General features: G+C 37.6%; 1 protein-coding gene across 1 annotated transcript in view; it reads right to left on the bottom strand.

Annotated features, from left to right (window-relative positions):
* tnn (tenascin N) overlaps positions 1 to 535 on the bottom strand; it is a 43,025-nt gene extending 42,490 nt beyond the window's left edge. The window contains exon 1 of the mRNA XM_086272147.1: positions 404 to 535. The gene's annotated coding sequence lies outside the window, so the exon portion shown is untranslated. The remainder of the gene's footprint in view (positions 1 to 403) is intronic.
* Between the last annotated feature and the right edge of the window lie 18,735 nt (positions 536 to 19,270).

A 19,270-nucleotide genomic window follows, 5' to 3' on the forward strand; every position in this document is an offset into this window, starting at 1 on the left:
TTGTTGATCGTGTCAAATATCATCATAAATCAGTCTGTATCGCTTACCAAGTTTTACAAAACCTTCTCTTAAACCAAGTCCTGCAAAGCAAGCCCAGACTAACGCAAGAACAGCTTCAGTCCTGGGACACTTGATAAATTCTGGGTCTCACTTTAGCTCATTTGCTGTCATGTCTCATTATTGCCCCTCAAACCTTCTGAGTAAAAAAGAGGTAAACAGGGTTCTAAAAATAAGGGAAAGGCTAAAGGAAGGTAGAACAGACAAAAAGAAATGCACAAATAAAAATATCCTAAGCAAGAGTGAAGCAATATTTGAATCCTCCAAAAAAGAAAAGGAGCATATAGTTAACGTATCTAAGTTAGAAATGGCACTTAAAAATGAAAAGAATATGAATATGTCTTACCCTTGGGGGGAGCTTTGTTAACTTTCTCTCCTTTCTACCTTTCTTCTTTCTGACTTTTCTCTGACGGACCGAATGTCACTCAGCAACTCTCTCTCTACCACCTGCTGACAGGCCAGGGCCAACGAATCAAGGATCTCTGCACTGCCAGCGCTCTCTCCCTCCCTCTACAACTGTTAAAATCTCCTCTAAATGCCTGTAGGCCAATGGGCAGTTAGTTGGGGAGTGTCTGCTCTCCCCCATCCGCTCAAGTGATTAAAACAAAAATGGGGGACAAGAGAAGGAGATAATGAGTTGCATTTACTTCTGTTTACCTCGTGGCTCTTATCACTCATAGTTCTCATTCGTCTCAACACTCTCATTCCTTTATTTTTTCCTCCCTGTGTGAGTTTAGTTACGCTAGCAGAGAGCCAGCAGCGGGAGTTAAATTTAATCTCTATCGCAGAGATGGTAGCATTTAAGACACAATAACTGAGTAGAGGTTGGGTCAAAAGGGGCAAAACTGAAGCCAAGAAAAACTCTGAGTGGGTTTAGGTTAGAAGAAGAAAACAACTTAAGTGTCAAAATTGTGCACAAGAATATACAAGAAGAACTAAAGGGGGGGGGGGGGGGATATTTAAAATGGCATGGATATAGCAGTGGCATACAGATTGTGTAACATTAAATGAAAAGAAAAGGAAAGACAGGGATATTTCCTGGAAAAAATATTGTCTTGGGGATGAGTTCTTGAGTGATAATAATCACTTTGCTGTTGGTTGGATGACTGGCAATTAGAAACCCCAAAGTCTTGATGTGATTTAAAACTTACATATTCTTCTCTCTGAAATATTTCTCACGTTATTTTCCTTTTCAATTTATTTCTGTGAAACGGGCCACCGCTAAGCATACTGTGAAGACACATAGCAACGCTAACTCTTTCAAGCCGACAGAAAAAACCACAAGCTTCAAAAACCTGCCTCCTCAGACTGTCATCACTTTAAAACATGCAATGAAAAAGTACTGCGTTTCAAGATGTTTCCTGTTAGCACAGAATAAAATGCAAAAGCTAAGTGCATCCATACAAGCGAGGGCAGAAAACACATCACCCGTTAACACTGCAACTGCTACTGAAGACCCCGTGTGTCACGGATGACAGCTTTAAGCTGACATAAGTAAGGTGTCAGATGTCTTTGGGGCACAGAGACCTGTGATCACATGTTTTCACCTTTGCTTTCTACTTTTTATTTTACATATTCACACACGAGGACCCCAGAATTCGATTTGGATCAGACTGAATATCCCACACCAAATATTCACTCCCTCGTTCGGTTTCATCATCCACCTCCTCCCTGAAGATCCACAGATCTATACAGATCTATAGATATGTTAACATGGTACAACTGCACAATTAGGTGCTCAATCTGAGCAGGTTTGTCTATTTAAGCAGCACTTGTTGCACCATGTATGTCATCACGAATGTAAAATGTTTCCTCAAAAACTGGAATTCTGGGCAACTCTTGAGAAAGAATAATGACTTAGAAATAACAAATAGTCTCCTTTAAATAATGATGTAAATTCAGTCTCCCATATAAATATATAAGGTCATAAGTATATAAGTATTTAACTCTATAAAAATTCACTGTGGGTTTGCTGTTGATGAATGGGTCAGATTTTTTCTTTTGTTTTGTTTTTTTAAATAGCATATATATAAATAGCAATATTTTCCAAATAACTAAAAAGACCAATGATAGTATTATTGTCACTTAAAGACAGCATAGCTACTGAAAGATAACATCTGTCCTTCAGCAGCGGTATCTCTGGTGCCGTTAGTGGCAAACTCCTCCCTGGATAATGGACAGAGATGAATGGCTCACCATATGCTCAATAATGGCGTAGTCATTACAGAGAATTTACCTTTCTTCCAGAAGTTAAGACGTAACCTTGGAACATCAGTATGTGTTGCTGAGCCTTAGATTTGGTTCTATAACAGGGCTTTCTAGCCCTCTTTCAAACTTGCATTAGCAGACAACTGTGAATCTAGGACACTTTCAATTACACTATGCCTCCAGAGTAAAGCCAACAGTGATTAATTAAGTTGTCTTGACTTTCTTTTTATCAAGCTGAAAGATTCCTTTCAACTCGTACAAAGCTCTTCGGTCCTTGTTATTAGAAAAAGGCATATGTAGATATGAATCAGGGTTTTTTTTTATTAATTTCGTCAGAGTGCAGAGTAAAATCATGAGAATAAGATTTGTATGGAAGAAAAAAAAGAGTCTGATCTGATATCCCCAATGACAAAAAATACTTCTTTTAAAAACTGCCTCTTGTGTCTCGTATGGCCATAGACATCCCAGAGAGAACATATACATATTTGTTTTCTTTCTGGGAGATAATCCATTTATTTGGTATTTCCTCCGCTAAATTTAGAGTATTTCTCCTGCATCTGCAGTATTTGTTGTACTAAGCCCTATAGCTTGTGGCTGTAGTATCAAATTGATATGCGAGTGGTATCTAGCTTCTCATTAGCATGGAAGAAAAACACATTTTCCCTAATGCCATTCTAATTTTAACCTCCTGAGACTGGAGATCTTGTTTGCGATGTATTTATTTAAAGTTCTCTTAGCTATTTGAGATTGTTTGGACTCGATAAGTATAAAAACTATTTTATTCCTTCCTAGTTAAATTTACCCTTTTTAATTTTTCATATTTATTTCCTTTCTTATTCATAGCCTTTTCCTTTTTTGTTTTCTTTAGGTCACGAGCAGTTGTCCAAGCATTTCACTACATATCGTACTGTGTATGACTGTGTACGTGACAAATAAAAATTTGAATTTGAATTTGAATTTGAAACTATGCATTATCTTTGAACCAAAAGTATGACCTCATATAGAGACAATGGGTTTATTTTAAAATAACCATTGTTGTTATCAAACTATTGGACATTTTATGGAGCAGAATAAAGTATAACAAAAGCTCAAATGTAATGTTAAATTTAAATATGTTATAATAAGCAACATACATGGTAACGTAGTATTTATTGTGAAAACTGTGACGAGTCAGAGAAATCAACTAGAGGTTACACACTGAACCATGTATTACAGTAGGCAATACTGTAACACCATTATTATCAGGTCTTTTTACCTTTGGTCATTTAGCACTGCATGAAATGTTCCTTCTCTTAAATTGTGTTTGTAGGAACACAACAAATGTCACAATCAGGGGCATGCATGCAAAGATTCACTTGCCAAAAATTTAGCTGTAAATGTCATGAAGCATTACTGTTGTGTTTCTGCTGACAAACCCCTTAACAAGTGACTGATTTTGGTAAATTCAGTGCATCATAAATGGCATAACTGCTTCCTAACGATGGAAACAGTTTTCGTTGCTTTCCTCTGTACTTATTACAAAAATTGCAACTTCTTCTGAGTCATTTTCTGTTTGTTAGCAATTGCTTTCAAGGATTTTGTAAAGAAAGAGTCAGACAAAAGTATCTGAACGGACTTTAATACTAAAACGTAACAATCAACTTCTTCTCATTTTTAATTCACAAATCTATTTAATATCAAAACAAGAAAGACCTCCATCTTTTGGATGCATAAATGTTACAAAAAAGACTGCAAATGGAACTTTAAAGTCTATCCATACGCTTTGTTGTGGGGGCATGCTGTGCGGGAGGTGATGAGATTTGCATAGCTTCATAGGACAAAGAGAAACTATTTCATGCATGTCACTATAAAAGTTGACGGTGTGACCGTTTAAATTTTGCATTTTTGTACACTGTGAATTTTTCCCATGCTGGGAAATATACGCCACACTAACAGCAGATGTAAAAGAACTTTTCCCAGCAGGATTAATTTCATTTTATGGTTTCTTTAATGCGATGCATGTCTTTGCTCCTGTTCTGTATTATTTCTTTGGGAAAAAAGAAAAACTCTGAACTGTCTTTAGAAGAACCCACGCACCTCTGGTCCTCAAATGAGTTAGCCTGCATGGGATAAAAATGCATCAGGGTGTATGTCAATTCTCATTCGCCCTGTGTGTGTACGTTGACATGTAATATGAAAGATGTAAATGAAAGCTTTCTGAAGGTAAGAAATATAAAAGTACTAGTCTAGTCTGCCTAATTGGACATGGAAACTCCTCATCTTCAACCTGAGCTTAATAATGGAGACAATTCAAAAACAATGCCTGAAAACAACAACAGCAATAACCTTACTTTGTGTTTTGTTCATGACAGTGGAAAATCTTGGCTTTAACATCGCAGTTATTTTTCAATTAGGATAGGGTCTGGTAAGCAGGATTAGTCATGGCTTGTGGTTTGCATTTTTTCCTCATGTTTTTAAAACAAGTGCAAATATGAGTTTCAAGCACACGGTGAGAAATCATTATGAGATTATGTGAAGACAGACATATTTTGTTGCAGCTGACATTACAGTACGTGAGATTCTCTGTTAGTACGCTTGATTGAACTGACAGGTAACATTTCTGTCACAAGGTGTAGCATGTTTGAGTTTATTATATTAGTTATCATTTCTAGTCTTTGGTTTCTTTGTCTGTGTTCTGTCTTATGGTTTACGTCTCGGTTTCCTCTGTTGCAGTCCCTGCGTGTGAGTCTGTGTCTTTAGTTCAGTCTGTGTTGTTTCCTGCTTTATTTTGAAGGTCCATGGTCGTGTCCAAATTCATGGGCTGCATCCTCCTGAGGACCCGGCCTTCGCGGTCTACGTGGGCCGGGTCCTCAGAAGGTCGGGTAGGCCGGAAGTAAACGGCCGTGAAATTGGACGGTCTAGCCTTCTGATTAGCGTCACCGCTGTCTCGGTGGAGTTTAATAAACTCAGCCGTCTGCTCCTTGCTATCTAAAATATAACAGGACACTGGCGTAAATTCTCGACTGTCTCATACTTCTGTTTAATCAGTTTTCTGTTTGACGTTTAGTCAGCTGTGTAAAGACCAAGGAGGAACCCACCCAGGGGATTAATAAAGTTTTATTTTATCTAATCTTATCTAATAACTTTAATCTCAGCCAAACCGATTTACTCACAAACAAACAAAACACTGAAAAAAGCCCAACAATAACATTTTTAGGTTGTCTAAGTGACTTATATATTACGTTTAACCCGAGCAGCGAAAGTCCGCGGTGATCTGAAAATGATGTGCCGGGAGTTGTGCCGTTCTCGGCCGCATCAGTAACCCTCGAGCTCCCGGCTAGCTATCGAGCTGGTGGGTAGCAGACACCTCCGAAAACGTCGAAGCACTTTTGCAAATATGCGATATCTTGATAAACCGAGCAGATATTTGATGTTTACACAGCTACTTCCTCGCCTGAAAAAATGTTAAAAGTTTATTTTGTGACCCAGAAAGATTAGTATGAGTAATTTTAAAACTTAGTAGCGGCCGCCATTGTTGGAAACTGGAGTTTGGCTGGGCCGCGCTATGAATTCTGGGATATGGTAGGCCACGAAGGACACACCCGACCCATCCTTAAAATTCGGGGAAAAGGAGGACGCATTTGTTGGCTACATTCGGAGGAGTCTACGAATTTGGACAGCCTTCGGCGCGTCGCTGTGACGTAATAGGTCTACAAATGCGGCCTCAGGAATTTGGACACGACCCATGTCTGATGTTAATGTATCTGGTTTTGCTTCCCCTGTTTCGTTAGGCCTGATTTGCCCCAGCTGTGTTTCCCTCCTGTTACCCATTCCCTGATTGCTCCCTCTGTGTATTTAAGCCCTGTGTTTCTCTGTGTCTATGTTGTGATCTACCCTTATCTTGCTGTGTGTTCGGTCTGTGTAAGTGTGTTTTGTAGTCTCAGTTTTGTTACCCTTTTGAGTTCACGTTTGTCTCTGGAGTCTGCACTTTGTGTCCTTTTCCTGCCTGCACACAACCTTCACATAACAGAAGATCGCGACCAGAACATGGACCCCACAGACTCTTTTTCCTCGGAGTTCAACGCCGAGATAATGCGGATGGTGAGTCTGCTCAACCGCATTGCCCAGTCACAGGATTTACGGACTATGGCAGTCGGGCTAAGTACAGTAGATGCCATCATTAGGCATAACCCTCAGCTTACTCAGTTTGCTAAGGACACTAAGTTGGAGAGAGCAAGTCAGTGCTGGTGAGCTTGCTCTCTCACTCACTAAATCTTCCCCATCGCTGCTTCAGCAAGACACACACTCTCCACCTGCCTCTACGCTGCTATGGACCTCCTCTCCTTTCACACGCCAGTCGGGACCTTGTTCACCTGTCCATTCACCAGCCTTGTTACCCTTTTGAGTTCAGCATTAAAGCTGTTTAAGGTCACATTTGTCTCCGGAGTCTGCACTTTGGGTCCTTTTCCTGCCTGCACACAGCCGTTCCATAACAGCTTTACTTTTTTAAAGTAAGCTAAAAAGCATTCTTTTGGCATTTCTGGTGGCTAGTTGTTATGTATCTTTCACAGATGAGCAAGGATCATAACAAGACTAATGTATAACACTTAAAACAACAATAATAAAAAAATATTAGCAGCAATATTTCTTAATTCCCAAAACAGCATTAAAATCATAAAAAAGGAAACATTCTGTGGCAGGAAGCTTTGGAAGAAGAGCAATAAGAGGATAAAATAAAAAGCGTCATAACTGCACATCCTCATAACACAAAGACTTTTTTGATGGTGGTTATAGAGTGTTACTAATTTAGTTCTGCAAGAGCATGAAATGTTAGTATTTTTCTGTGTCTTACCCGCAAGCCTTGAATCAGGGTTTCACTTAACCCTTGTGTGGTGTTCGTATTTTTGTTACTCAGCCAGTGTTCATGGGTCTGGTGGACCCGCTAGAGTTTTGGCTTTCCAAATTAACACTATCAAACAATTTTATGTTAAATTACTCAACAGATGTTTACTTCATCCCAATTACAAGACATATGAACAGCAAACATGGTTAATTTTTTCCCTTTACCTTTGTTAGATCACATTTATGAATTAATGTGCTTCTCGTTTTTCTTTTATATAAAATGTTATAAATAAATCAGTTATAATCAAGTGGAGTGAGTGGAAAGACACAACACATTTACACGTGAAAAAATAATTAATTGTTTAATTTTTCTTTTGAAAAAAACTGAACACGGGTCTCACAGACCCGAACACCATACAAGGGTTAAGGTTAAGACAGATTTAGGTAATATTCTGTGTCTAGAAATCATAAAGTGTTGATGTCAGGATCTTCCGTCCTGCCATATTCCCTTAAACAGATTTTGGATTCAATTTGATGGCTACCTTTTTTCACTGTTTTCACTTACAGCCAAGATAAATAGCAGCTGTCAGCATAATCATGTAATTCTTGGAAGAAAAATCTTGCAAAATATTTTTTAAGCTGCTCCAATACTCTCTTGCAAGTACCCTGATACATAAAACATGCCAAAGATGACATTAACTGAGCTTATGACAACATTATTTATTAATACATACGACATCATTTAATCCAAAGCTATATAAAAATTTTAGTTTTTTTTTTTTTTAAATTCCATATTTGCAAATCTGCGCACTTACTAGAAAATGAGTTTGCAGTTATAAATTTGATATAATAAATTAGAAAACAACTGCTCTCCTAATATTGGTGGCTGTGACATCTTTGGTTGACCAAAAGTATAGTTCAACTCTTTATGAAGTTTGCTTCATTTTATATTATATTCAATAAATATGTTGTAATATTAAAATATTATACAGTGACAATGACAATTTAACACATATAAATGGATGCATTTGCTGACCATATATCTTCCTCCTGCTCGCTGAAAATTGGCTCATTGTCTCCTTTCCAGTAAGGTGGTGACTATTAAGGATAGTCATCATACAACATTATGACTGCAGACCACTTGTATTGCTTGTGGTACATTGCATGTAGCAATACTTACTATAGATTCAGAAAGGTATGTTTTTGTACAAAAGTATGAGATCTGAGACACAGAAAGACCTTAGTTCAGTTTGAGCATTATTCAAGCTAACTGAATGAAGAGTGAGGTGGACAGTCTTTGAAAGGTGTACCAGGTGAGCATTTTTATGTACTTTGTTAACCCTTTTTGTGTCTACACTTAGGTTAGTACAGAAACGTTGGCTAAGTGTAGACACAAAAAGGGCTAACAAAGTACATAAAAATGCTCACCTGGTACACCTTTCAAAGACTGTCCACCTCACTCTTCATTCAGTTAGCTTGAATAATGCTCAAGCTGAACTAAGCTATTTCTGTGTCGCAGATCTTATACTTTTGTATATAAACTTGCATTTTCTTTTAACTTCCTGGCAGGTATTCTATACATAGGTTAGTACAGAAACGTTGGCTATGTATAGAATACCTGCCAGGAAGCTAAAAGAAAATGCAAGTTTATATACAAAAGTATAAGATCTGCGACACAGAAATAGCTTAGCATAAACTCTGATGGGTGTTTTTGGGTCTGCCTAAAGGTATCAAAACGCACATACCAGCACCTCTGAAGCTCTATCTAATTAAGTCAATCAAATAGATATTAAACTAAATAATGGAAACTGCAAGAACTCTACAGAAAAACTCAGTTTCTTGTTTTTTATGCTATGCTAAGCTAACAGGTTAGCTCAGAATAGCATTGTTAGTCATCCCTTCTTTTAACTTTCAGCAAGAACATCAAACTGTTTACTCAACATTACTAAACTTTAAAAGGTTTCATTAGAATCTACTGAGAAGGTTTAGCACCCATCATGAAAACATTTAGCCTTTAGAAGTTTATCAGAACTTGAGAACTTAAAATTGTCTGAGGCTTGCAACCACATTAGTGTAAATACGTTTGATCAGCATCAGACATTTATAACGACAGCTTGTAATTCTGTTCTTAAACAACCATTTTAGTAATGAAGACCTGAACCCTCATTGCTCCATATAAATATACAAAAAGCACATTAACTCTACCCTTTGAATCATATGGCACATTTAGTCATGCACACGCTAACAGAAACGCTGAATGCGTGTCTCCTCATGGATCTGGAAGCTGTTGATTGAGAGCACTGATTTGAGCTGAGGGGGAGCTACACTATGAAGGCCTGTTGTGAAATGAGGACTGACAGATAGGTCCAAATAGCACCCTCAGATATCTAACACATGAAATGTGTTTAAAGACCTACTGAATGCCTGGCTTGTCTGAGGGTAATTATGGTAGATAAAAACAGCCAACTCAGAGCTGACAATTTTCCATCATTGTGGTTAAAAAGCAGATTTTTCCATTTCTACTAAAAAAAGAAAAACGCCAAAAAACAGGCAAAACGTTTGCTCCTTGTTTACATAGAAATGACAAGATCGTATCAGGGGAATTGTAGCCAACACTAGCTTCAGAGTCATTTTCTACATGTTTACAGTTGTCAAAGGTCTTGGTGTGTGACTTTGGTGGAAAGCAGATTAGATGAGAAAACTACCATACATGTAGATAAGTCATTTCAGGGAAAACAGATTAAAGCCATATGAAAGTTTTGCTGAATGTGTTTCCTTAAGAGCCCATGTTGTGCGGTTAGACATCTTTAATTCCTTCCACATTTGGGATATATGGTACGAACACTTGCGGACACTCATACACCAGCGTAACACACATTCAAACTGTTATCTCCAGTGATCTTTAACACACACCACAGTAAAGCTTTAGTTCTTTTCCAACCACAGAAAGTGGTAAATACAACATATGTGGAGTAACTGTTTGTCTACATCGTGATTAGCGGCTGAAGCTATTCGACTTCTGGTGAGCAATCAACATATTTCTTTTTTTATTTTGGCTTCTGTTTTGTTAGATAGTGTATTGCAAAGTGCTGAAAATGATCTGACAACATGTTGCTACGGCTGTGATCTGGCATCAGACCTGTGATCTGTCAGAAGTCTTGTGACACATATGCTTTGCCTCACAAAACCATTTCTAAAACCATTAACAAAAATATGAATACATTTGTCACTCTAAATTTTACACAAAGAAAAAAACACTACGGTAAAAATTACTTGGCACTTACATGCGCTTTGATTCATAAAATAAGATGAAGCTGCCATCAGAATGATAATTAATGAGTCCTAATTCATATAGAGGGAGTCAGTGAAGCGTATTTGAAAACGAGTTAATTGGATCAGACAGGGGAAGTCGAGCAGCAGCGTGACAGATGAGTTGGTGTCAGCAGCTGTTACAGAGCTTCCTGGGCTGATGTGGATACCAGTCATCAGGGTCTGGTCCTCCTGTGCATGTGTCGCCGTGGGGAGACCTGACCTCCATTCACCCAGCTGACATAACTTAGCACTCCTTATGCTTTCTGATCTTAAAGACGCGACAGCAGTGAGCTGGCCTCAGGAGAAGAGAGAAAAGGTGAGAATTAAAAGTGGGACAAGCTGGAGCAGGAAAACTTACATCACTTCTTGTAAAAACTGGAGGTTAATTCTCTTTTTACAGCATAAATAGTCATGGAGTACTATTTTGTGGCTTCCTCTATAAAATGTATCCAACCAGGGAAATTACCAGACTTACCGTAATGTCTTTATGGAATGTGTGACAAATTGTCACCAATTTCATATATATATATATATATATATATATATATATATATATATATATATATATATATATGGCTTTATCTTCTCTTTGCTAAGATAATGCATTTTAAAAGACAGTAAGTATGAGTTAAGCAGGGCCAAGACTTCAAGGCTTTCTACTTGGAAAGAGAGGCACTTTTTAACAGGGGCAAATAACACACTACCTTCATTCTTGCAGAAGAATTAGAAACCCCTTATTCTTTGGCTATATCAATATGGTTCAACTGCAAACACAGAAAAAGCGAGGTCACACGAAAGAAGACTTCTTCTAACACTGACACATAGGAAATTATTTCAGCCTTGTAATTCGTCACCAGCAGTCTCGGTACAAGAAGGATGTGCGGTCAAAGCTTGTGCACTATACCTCCTATAGGGTGGCTGATGGCCCTGTGAGTATAATCACAGATGTGTTTTTACCCTTCTCTTCCCTTCTCTACCAAAGCAACGAGTCCATTCAAATCCAAAGTTCTTCTTTTTTTCCATCTTCCCAATGAACTAAATATCAAATCTCCAAATCACAGGAAAGAGGAGTATTGGAAATAAATTCAGACTTTATAAGTTTACGCAACAGACCTTTTAATCCCACAACAACCAGCACTGCTTGGAGAGGTGAATTGTGACTTTAGAAAAAAGACTCCCCTAGGTTGAGTATTACTAAATGTAGCATATCTGCAGATGGGACTCAAAATACTAACTTTTCCCCTTCTTATGGTGTTGTGATTGACAATATTAAGTTGGTGACTCATCAGCCAGGACAAAATAATGATAAAGTTGCATAACACTCATGCTAACACTATCCAGACTGGAAGAGAGTTGTGATGTAAGTACACACAGATAAATCAAGTTTCAGTAAATTATCATCTTCATTTCAATCATATTATTTATGCATCTGCTATACCCTGAATTTAAAAATAAATCTTTGGCCTAACACTGATTAAAAGTGCCACATACTGGTATTAATATGTTAGGTATGTATGTGTACTAACTTTACTATAAACTTTCATACATTTTTTATTAAAATAAAACCAAAATCTTTTTTTCACTCCCCTTTATTAAAGGCTCAATTCCATTTAACTGCAAATCATTGTTATGTACTTTATTAACCTTAAATGTCTGTCTGGCATCTGGACTAACCTATACATAGCATACTTGCCTGCAAGCTGAATGGTCTGTCCCTCCTGGGGGAATGCTGGACATTCCTGAGCAATGCAAAGCAGGGACCTCCAAGTCAGTCAGGTTATGGCCTCTTGCTAAATGAGCTGTATCTGGTTCAAATGCACACTGATTACTGAGAAGCAACAGAGTTTCCATGCTGAAATGCCACTAAAGAGAAGATATTTTAACACCTATCCTGATGCAGTAACACGAACAGTGTCTATGTTGCTTGATTGTTTTTGTTGTTGTTGTTGTTTTTGTTTCTTTTACAGAAATGTGGAATTCTGAAAATCAGTTCGTAGACGTAAGAATCTTTTTTGATTAAAATGCAGTCACTGTGGAACAAAACCTTATCAGTGTTTATCTCAATAATGTGTTTATTTGTGAAATTTTAGAAGGCTTCAAGGATCATTTTCTCCCCTAATTTTGCAGATTCTCTCACATCTTAAGGCAAGTGTTCACATTGCTTAAATATACTGTAGACTTCTGCATGAGTTTCCGTGATCAAAAATCCAGCCTGAAAGGTTTGCTTTGTCAAAGATTTATTAAAGTGCCTTTAAATGCAGTAGCATATGCTTGGTTCTTTTCATTTGGGGGGGGGGAGGAATGCCCAAGACATCCGGTTCGGAATAAAGGAGCGGTTGAAAACTTGAAAACTGTGGCTGAGATTGTAAAGTTTATAACATCTGTAGGCGAAAGAGTTATTTATTTAACTCTGCCAGAGAAACACAGCAAATGTCTCACTGTTACAGTTTTTCCTTCGTGCTCCATTTACAGTACTACATGCATTTGATTGTTATTTCATAGAAATGGTGTAATTTCTAAAATGAACTGAAATCAGTTTACAGTATCACAGAATGTACCATATGTGTAATGGCTGGTCTTTCAACACAGAATTCTTTCTTGACGTTAAATGACTATGGTGTGTTTAGAGAAGCTATAAAGAGGCACACGAAAGTAGACTATGTAGATTACTTTCATTTAGAAGAAATGAAAACACAGAGAAAATTGTCTACAACTTGAAATTGAGTGAGTTGCATTATTTTGCAACACACACACATATATATATAATAGCATATATATATTGCCAGAGATTTTTGATTTTTCAGCTGCACATGATGTGAATATCCTGTTCTAGCACATCCCAAAAATATTCTTTTGCATTGAGATCTGATGAATGTGAAGGCCATTTAAAGATACCAGCATGCTATTAAAGTTTGTGAAAGGCCGCATTATCCTGCTGAAAATATAAGACGACTACACTGTTGTCATGAATGCATGGCCATAGTCAGCAATAATACTCAGCCGTGGCATTAAGTTATATGATAACCAGCTGAGTCTTACGGTGGCCCCTAGAGACAAAGCACGTACAAACTCCAAAACACTTACAAAATCCAAAACACGTGCAAAATCCAAAACACATGCAAGCTCCAAAACACTTACAAAATAAAAAACACATGCAAAAGACAAAACACGTACAAAATATAAAAAACATGCAAAATCCAAAACACGTACAAAATACAAAACACGTGCAAACTCCAAAGCACTTACAAAATCCAAAACACGTGCAAACTCCAAAACACTTACAAAATAAAAAGACCCAGGAGAAATAAAGACACAATGAGACAAAGTTACTTTCTTTATCAAACGTGTACACGGGTGAGCTGCGAAGAACAACTCACACCATGCACAGTGGCTTGGTAATTTTTATAGGCACAGAGCACAGAGACAGTGAGAACAGGATAACAAATAATAAACAGATAAAATAAAACAACTCCATATATGGTGCTAGTCTCGTCAGCAGAGAGCTAGGGAAGATAAAACAATCTAAAACAATATGTCCCAGAAACAAGATGTGTTTGCTGGGAAAGTCTAAAAAGATAATTCTAAACTAATCTAACCATAGGCAGAGGGCAGACAAAAGGCATCTTTGTACATTTAAAAGAAGGTAAAGAAACATAGAATCATTTTTCCTGTAACAACATGCAAAAGACAAAACACGTACAAAATACAAAACACATGCAAACTCCAAAACACGTACAAAATCCAAAACACATGCAAACTCCAAAACACGTACAAAATACAAAACACATGCAAAATACAAAACACGTACAAAATACAAAACACGTACAATATACAAAACACGTGCAAAATACAAAACACGTGCAAACTCCAAAACACTTACAAAATCCAAAACACGTACAAAATACAAAACGCGTGCAAAATCCAAAACACGTACAAAATACAAAACACGTGCAAACTCCAAAACACATGCAAAATACAAAACACATGCAAAATACAAAACACGTACAAAATACAAAACACGTGCAAACCCCAAAACACGCGCAAACTCCAAAACACATGCAAAATCCAAAACACAACGGAAGTGCTCCAGGACGCTAGGGGCAGTGTTGAGCTTTTGTTACCTAGTAACTACACAAGCCAGGAAGTACCAATGACCGGATTTGGGGTCTGCAGCCTTAAAGGCCGCATTTTAAGGCCGATTATGTCACAGCGACACGACAAAGACTGTCCCAATTCAAAGGCTGCTCGAAATGCGGCCCTCAAATGTGTCCTTAATTTCCCTGAATTTTAAGGATGGGTCTGTGTAGCCTTCATGGCCCAACATATCCCAGACTTCATAGCGCGGCGGTGGTTTGGATAATTTTGCCGAAAAAAAACGGCGGAAGCGGAGCGGACGAAGAGTAAACTTCCAGAAGTAAGTACTGAATATTATGTCACTTATTTATGCGCAAATGTTTTTATAATGAAGAACATTAAAACATTACTGTTGGCAACATGTCGGGAAAGTTATGTGACATTAGCGACGTTTGTACTAACTTGGTTTTAAAGCCTTCACTTCAAAATATTCGCCGTTCAATAGCTGACTTTAATCTTACAGAGAATGTGATGATTTTATGCGTAATTAAAGTCAGTCATGTCAGTCAGCTGACGGTTCACTCCTTAAGCTGAAAGAAAGATGCTTTAATCACAGGAGTCACACATGTGTCCACTGTACCATCTGGGAACTCTTCTTGTTTAGCACTCGTAATGACACAAACACTAAATCCTCCTTCTCTGGTGCTGTTTTGTAGCAGTGTGTACACCTGAGACTGTCACCTGTCTGTCTGTCCTGCACTCTCTCTCTGTTTCTTTCTCTCTGATTGTGGAATAAAAGTATGAACATGTATTTATAAGTCACACTTGTGTTTGAATCCTGCAGCTTATCACACATTTGATTTCTATGTGTGACACCTGCAAGTGTCCAGAGTGAGGACAGACTGAGGGACCCACTGCATTACATCATCTGTGAGGCTTTGCACCCCTGATGATCCACCAGGACAATCTCAGCAGTATGTGAGGAAGAGGAGGAGGAAGAGCCAGCAGCAGCTGACAGATGGAGAGAATAGACAGACTGTTCCCTGTTTGTGAAGGACTGCTAGAAAAGTTTAAAATAACTAATTGTCTGTCCTGAATCAGTCTTATTAGGTAATGTTCAAATAATTTTGTCATTCCAGTGTTTCCAGTGTGGGAGAAAGTACTCAGGGCCTTCAAGTTACGCACTATGAAAGGCAGCAACAAGTTTAATGTTCAGAAACCTAAAGTCTGTATCAGCAGCAGAATGGAACTAAAAATAAATGTTTGTTTCAGTTCTATGAAGCTTTGAGTATTTTGGATCAGTAGCACTGCTGTGTTTGTTGCATCATATTGCTGTAATTGTTTATATGCTTTATATATTCTGAGGTAAGTTGATCTATAGTGTTACATCATATTCTATAAGGATGTTATGTGTTTGTATACTTTCTGCCCAGTTTGACCCATTTAGCAGACGTCAGCCTGTTTAAAGCTCTGATATCTATTCTGTATGACTTAAAGCAGTTATGACATGGTCTGATTTTCTCACCCAATAAAGGAATATTTAATACATCAGTCTACTCTTCATTTTATCAGAAACATATATATACTATTATATATTGTACATATATTTATTAGTTTCAGATGTAGCCATTCTTGTATTTTGCTTGTTTACATTATTGTATTTTGCACAACTCTGTTGCTTGTGAAGCTCGCACACAAGAATTTCACTCACATGTGCTGTACCAATGTACCTGCACATGTGATGTGACAATAAAAGTGATTTGATTTGAAACAGCTCACAGCTTGTACATTTTCTTTTTACACATGTATGTAAGCATTTGAGCCAAATTTAGTAATGCCAACATACTGAAGGAACAACATTTGTCTCTTATATATGATACACCTATGCACTGTCAATATACATTTTGAACCAGCTGCAGATGTCAGAGTAACAACTGACTGACCCCCACATAAAGTGCGTTACAGTAGTCCACAGGGGAAGAAATAAAAGCATGGATCACGGTTTCAAAGTGCTGCCTAGAAAGAAACGATTTCACTCTTGCCAGTCGCCTTAAATGATAAAAATGGACTGGTCCAACTTAAAACCAAGGGCAGTAACAACAGGTTTAAAATAAACCTCCAGGGGTTCCAAATGAAAAGAAGAGGACTCACAGGGGCCACTGGGTCCAAACACCAACAAATCTGTTTTCTTTTCATTCAAATTTAAAAAGTTTAGAGCCAACCAAGCTTTAATGTCACCTAGGCATGTCAAGAGAGGTTTTATTCAGATGCCATCCTTCGGCTTCAGTGGCAAATAAATTTGGCAGTCATTCCTATATACTTGTCTTTGAGTGAAGATTTAAGTTGGTAAGACATGTAAATAACTGCAACTTGAATCTGTACTGAAGCTCAGTATTTGACAAAGAGTTCATGTTCACTGCTGTAATACCTAATAATGACTAATATAATAACCATAATATTGGCCATATTATATTTACATTACCAAAGTGATATGACTTTAGTCTCATGAACAACATTAGCTAATTGTTATTTACTAGCTAATCTTAAATGACTGTTCAGTACAGAAATGAAGCCCAAAAATCATGTTTTACTGTCCTGTGGTCTCAGCCTCAGATACTTATCAAATCACACAAAGCTCTTGTAGAAACAAACAAACAAATGAAAAAAAATATGTTCTCCTTCATTTCTGTCAAAAAAAGTTGTATGACACGTTTCCAGCTGTTAGTATCATAGTTGCTAGGCAACCTGGGAAGCGCAACGGAGACTAGAGCCCATGTGTTTGCAACAAACTTGCCGTTTATTTTACAAATCGAGCTCAACACTGCCCCTAGCGTCCTGGAGCACTTCCGTTGTGATTTGGAGTTTGCATGTGTTTTGAATTTTGTACGTGTTTTGGATTTTGCATGTGTTTTGGATTTTGTACGTGTTTTGGATTTTGCACGTGTTTTGGATTTTGTACGTGTTTTGGATTTTGCATGTGTTTTGGATTTTGTACGTGTTTTGGATTTTGTACGTGTTTTGTATTTTGCATGTGTTTTGAATTTTGTACGTGTTTTGGATTTTGCATGTGTTTTGAATTTTGTACGTGTTTTGGATTTTGCATGTGTTTTGAATTTTGTACGTGTTTTGGATTTTGCACGTGTTTTGAATTTTGTACGTGTTTTGGATTTTGCATGTGTTTTGGATTTTGCATGTGTTTTGAATTTTGTACGTGTTTTGGATTTTGCATGTGTTTTGAATTTTGTACGTGTTTTGGATTTTGCATGTGTTTTGGATTTTGCACGTGTTTTGGATTTTGTACGTGTTTTGGATTTTGCATGTGTTTTGGATTTTGTACGTGTTTTGGATTTTGTACGTGTTTTGGATTTTGCATGTGTTTTGAATTTTGTACGTGTTTTGGATTTTGCACGTGTTTTGGATTTTGCATGTGTTTTGGATTTTGTATGTGTTTTGGAGTTTGCATGTGTTTTGAATTTTGTACGTGTTTTGGATTTTGTATGTGTTTTGGAGTTTGCACGTGTTTTGAATTTTGTACGTGTTTTGGATTTTGTATGTGTTTTGGAGTTTGCACGTGTTTTGAATTTTGTACGTGTTTTGGATTTTGCACGTGTTTTGGATTTTGTATGTGTTTTGGAGTTTGCATGTGTTTTGAATTTTGTACGTGTTTTGGATTTTGCATGTGTTTTGGAGTTTGCATGTGTTTTGGATTTTGTATGTGTTGAGGAGTTTATACATGCTTTGTCTCTAGGGGCCACCGTAGAGTCTCATGCTCTTCTGCTGCAGTCTTCTGCGGCTGTAGCCCATCTGCTTTAAGGTTCCATCTATAATGCATTCAGAGATGCTCTTCTGTATAATTTGGCTATGATAAGTATTTATTAAAGGTACTGCTGACTGAAACAGTCTGGCAACCACCTCTGACCCAGAGAACTGTTCTACTGGATCTACTGGTGACTGTGTAGATCATTTGATTGAACTCACTGTCATGTTTCGAAACAAGTCTGAGCTTTGTGAATTTGCATGTTATCCTGCTGGAAGCAGCCACGGGACACTTTGGTGATAAATGGTCAGAGACCACACTCAGGTAGGCTGTGGTGCTGCTTAGTTGATTCTGAGGTACCCAAAATGTTCCACAAAATATCCCCCACTCCATAAAGCGACCAATACACTGTTGATACAAACCAGGACGGATCCATACTTTGATATTGTTTACACAATATCAAATGTGGAAGCAGAAATCAAGATTCATCAAACCAGCTGAAAACTGTGGACAAATTTCCTTTCTTAGATGATAGGATTGGTACCCTGTGTAGTTTTCTGCTGCTGTAGCCCATCTGCTTCATGCTTTGACCTATTGTGCCTTCAGAGATGTTCTTTTACATACCTTGGTTATTTAACTGCTACCTTACTGCTGCCTTCCTATCAGGCTGGAGTCTTGAGACGACTGTTGTTGTGATGTGGAGCTTTATAGATAAAATAGAACTAAAGCAGTCTGTTAAGTGTATTTTTTTTTCCAAGAATAAAATATAGTTATTTGTTTATTAATTTCAGTTTTCAGTTTACATGACATACCTGAAATGAGCTAAATTATGAATAAAAGTATGACTGACTGACTATGTTTCCAATTGGCCACATCTTTAAGCAGATGAGGGACGCAATTCATCTTTGATTTCATATCACGGTCACATAAAAATAATATATGATATAGGAATAGCTATGATAAGGAATTGCTGGATATGACTGCATTCAAACTAGTGTCTAATATTTGAGCTGCCAAAGGGCTGCAGTGCAGTTTATTTAT

The sequence above is a fragment of the Aulonocara sp. 'chitande type north' Nkhata Bay genome, linkage group LG18 (assembly GCF_057382095.1).
Source record: "Aulonocara sp. 'chitande type north' Nkhata Bay isolate Kocher_YH1m ecotype deep benthic linkage group LG18, A_spYH_male_GT1.1, whole genome shotgun sequence".
NCBI classification, from domain to species: Eukaryota; Metazoa; Chordata; class Actinopteri; order Cichliformes; family Cichlidae; genus Aulonocara; species Aulonocara sp. 'chitande type north' Nkhata Bay.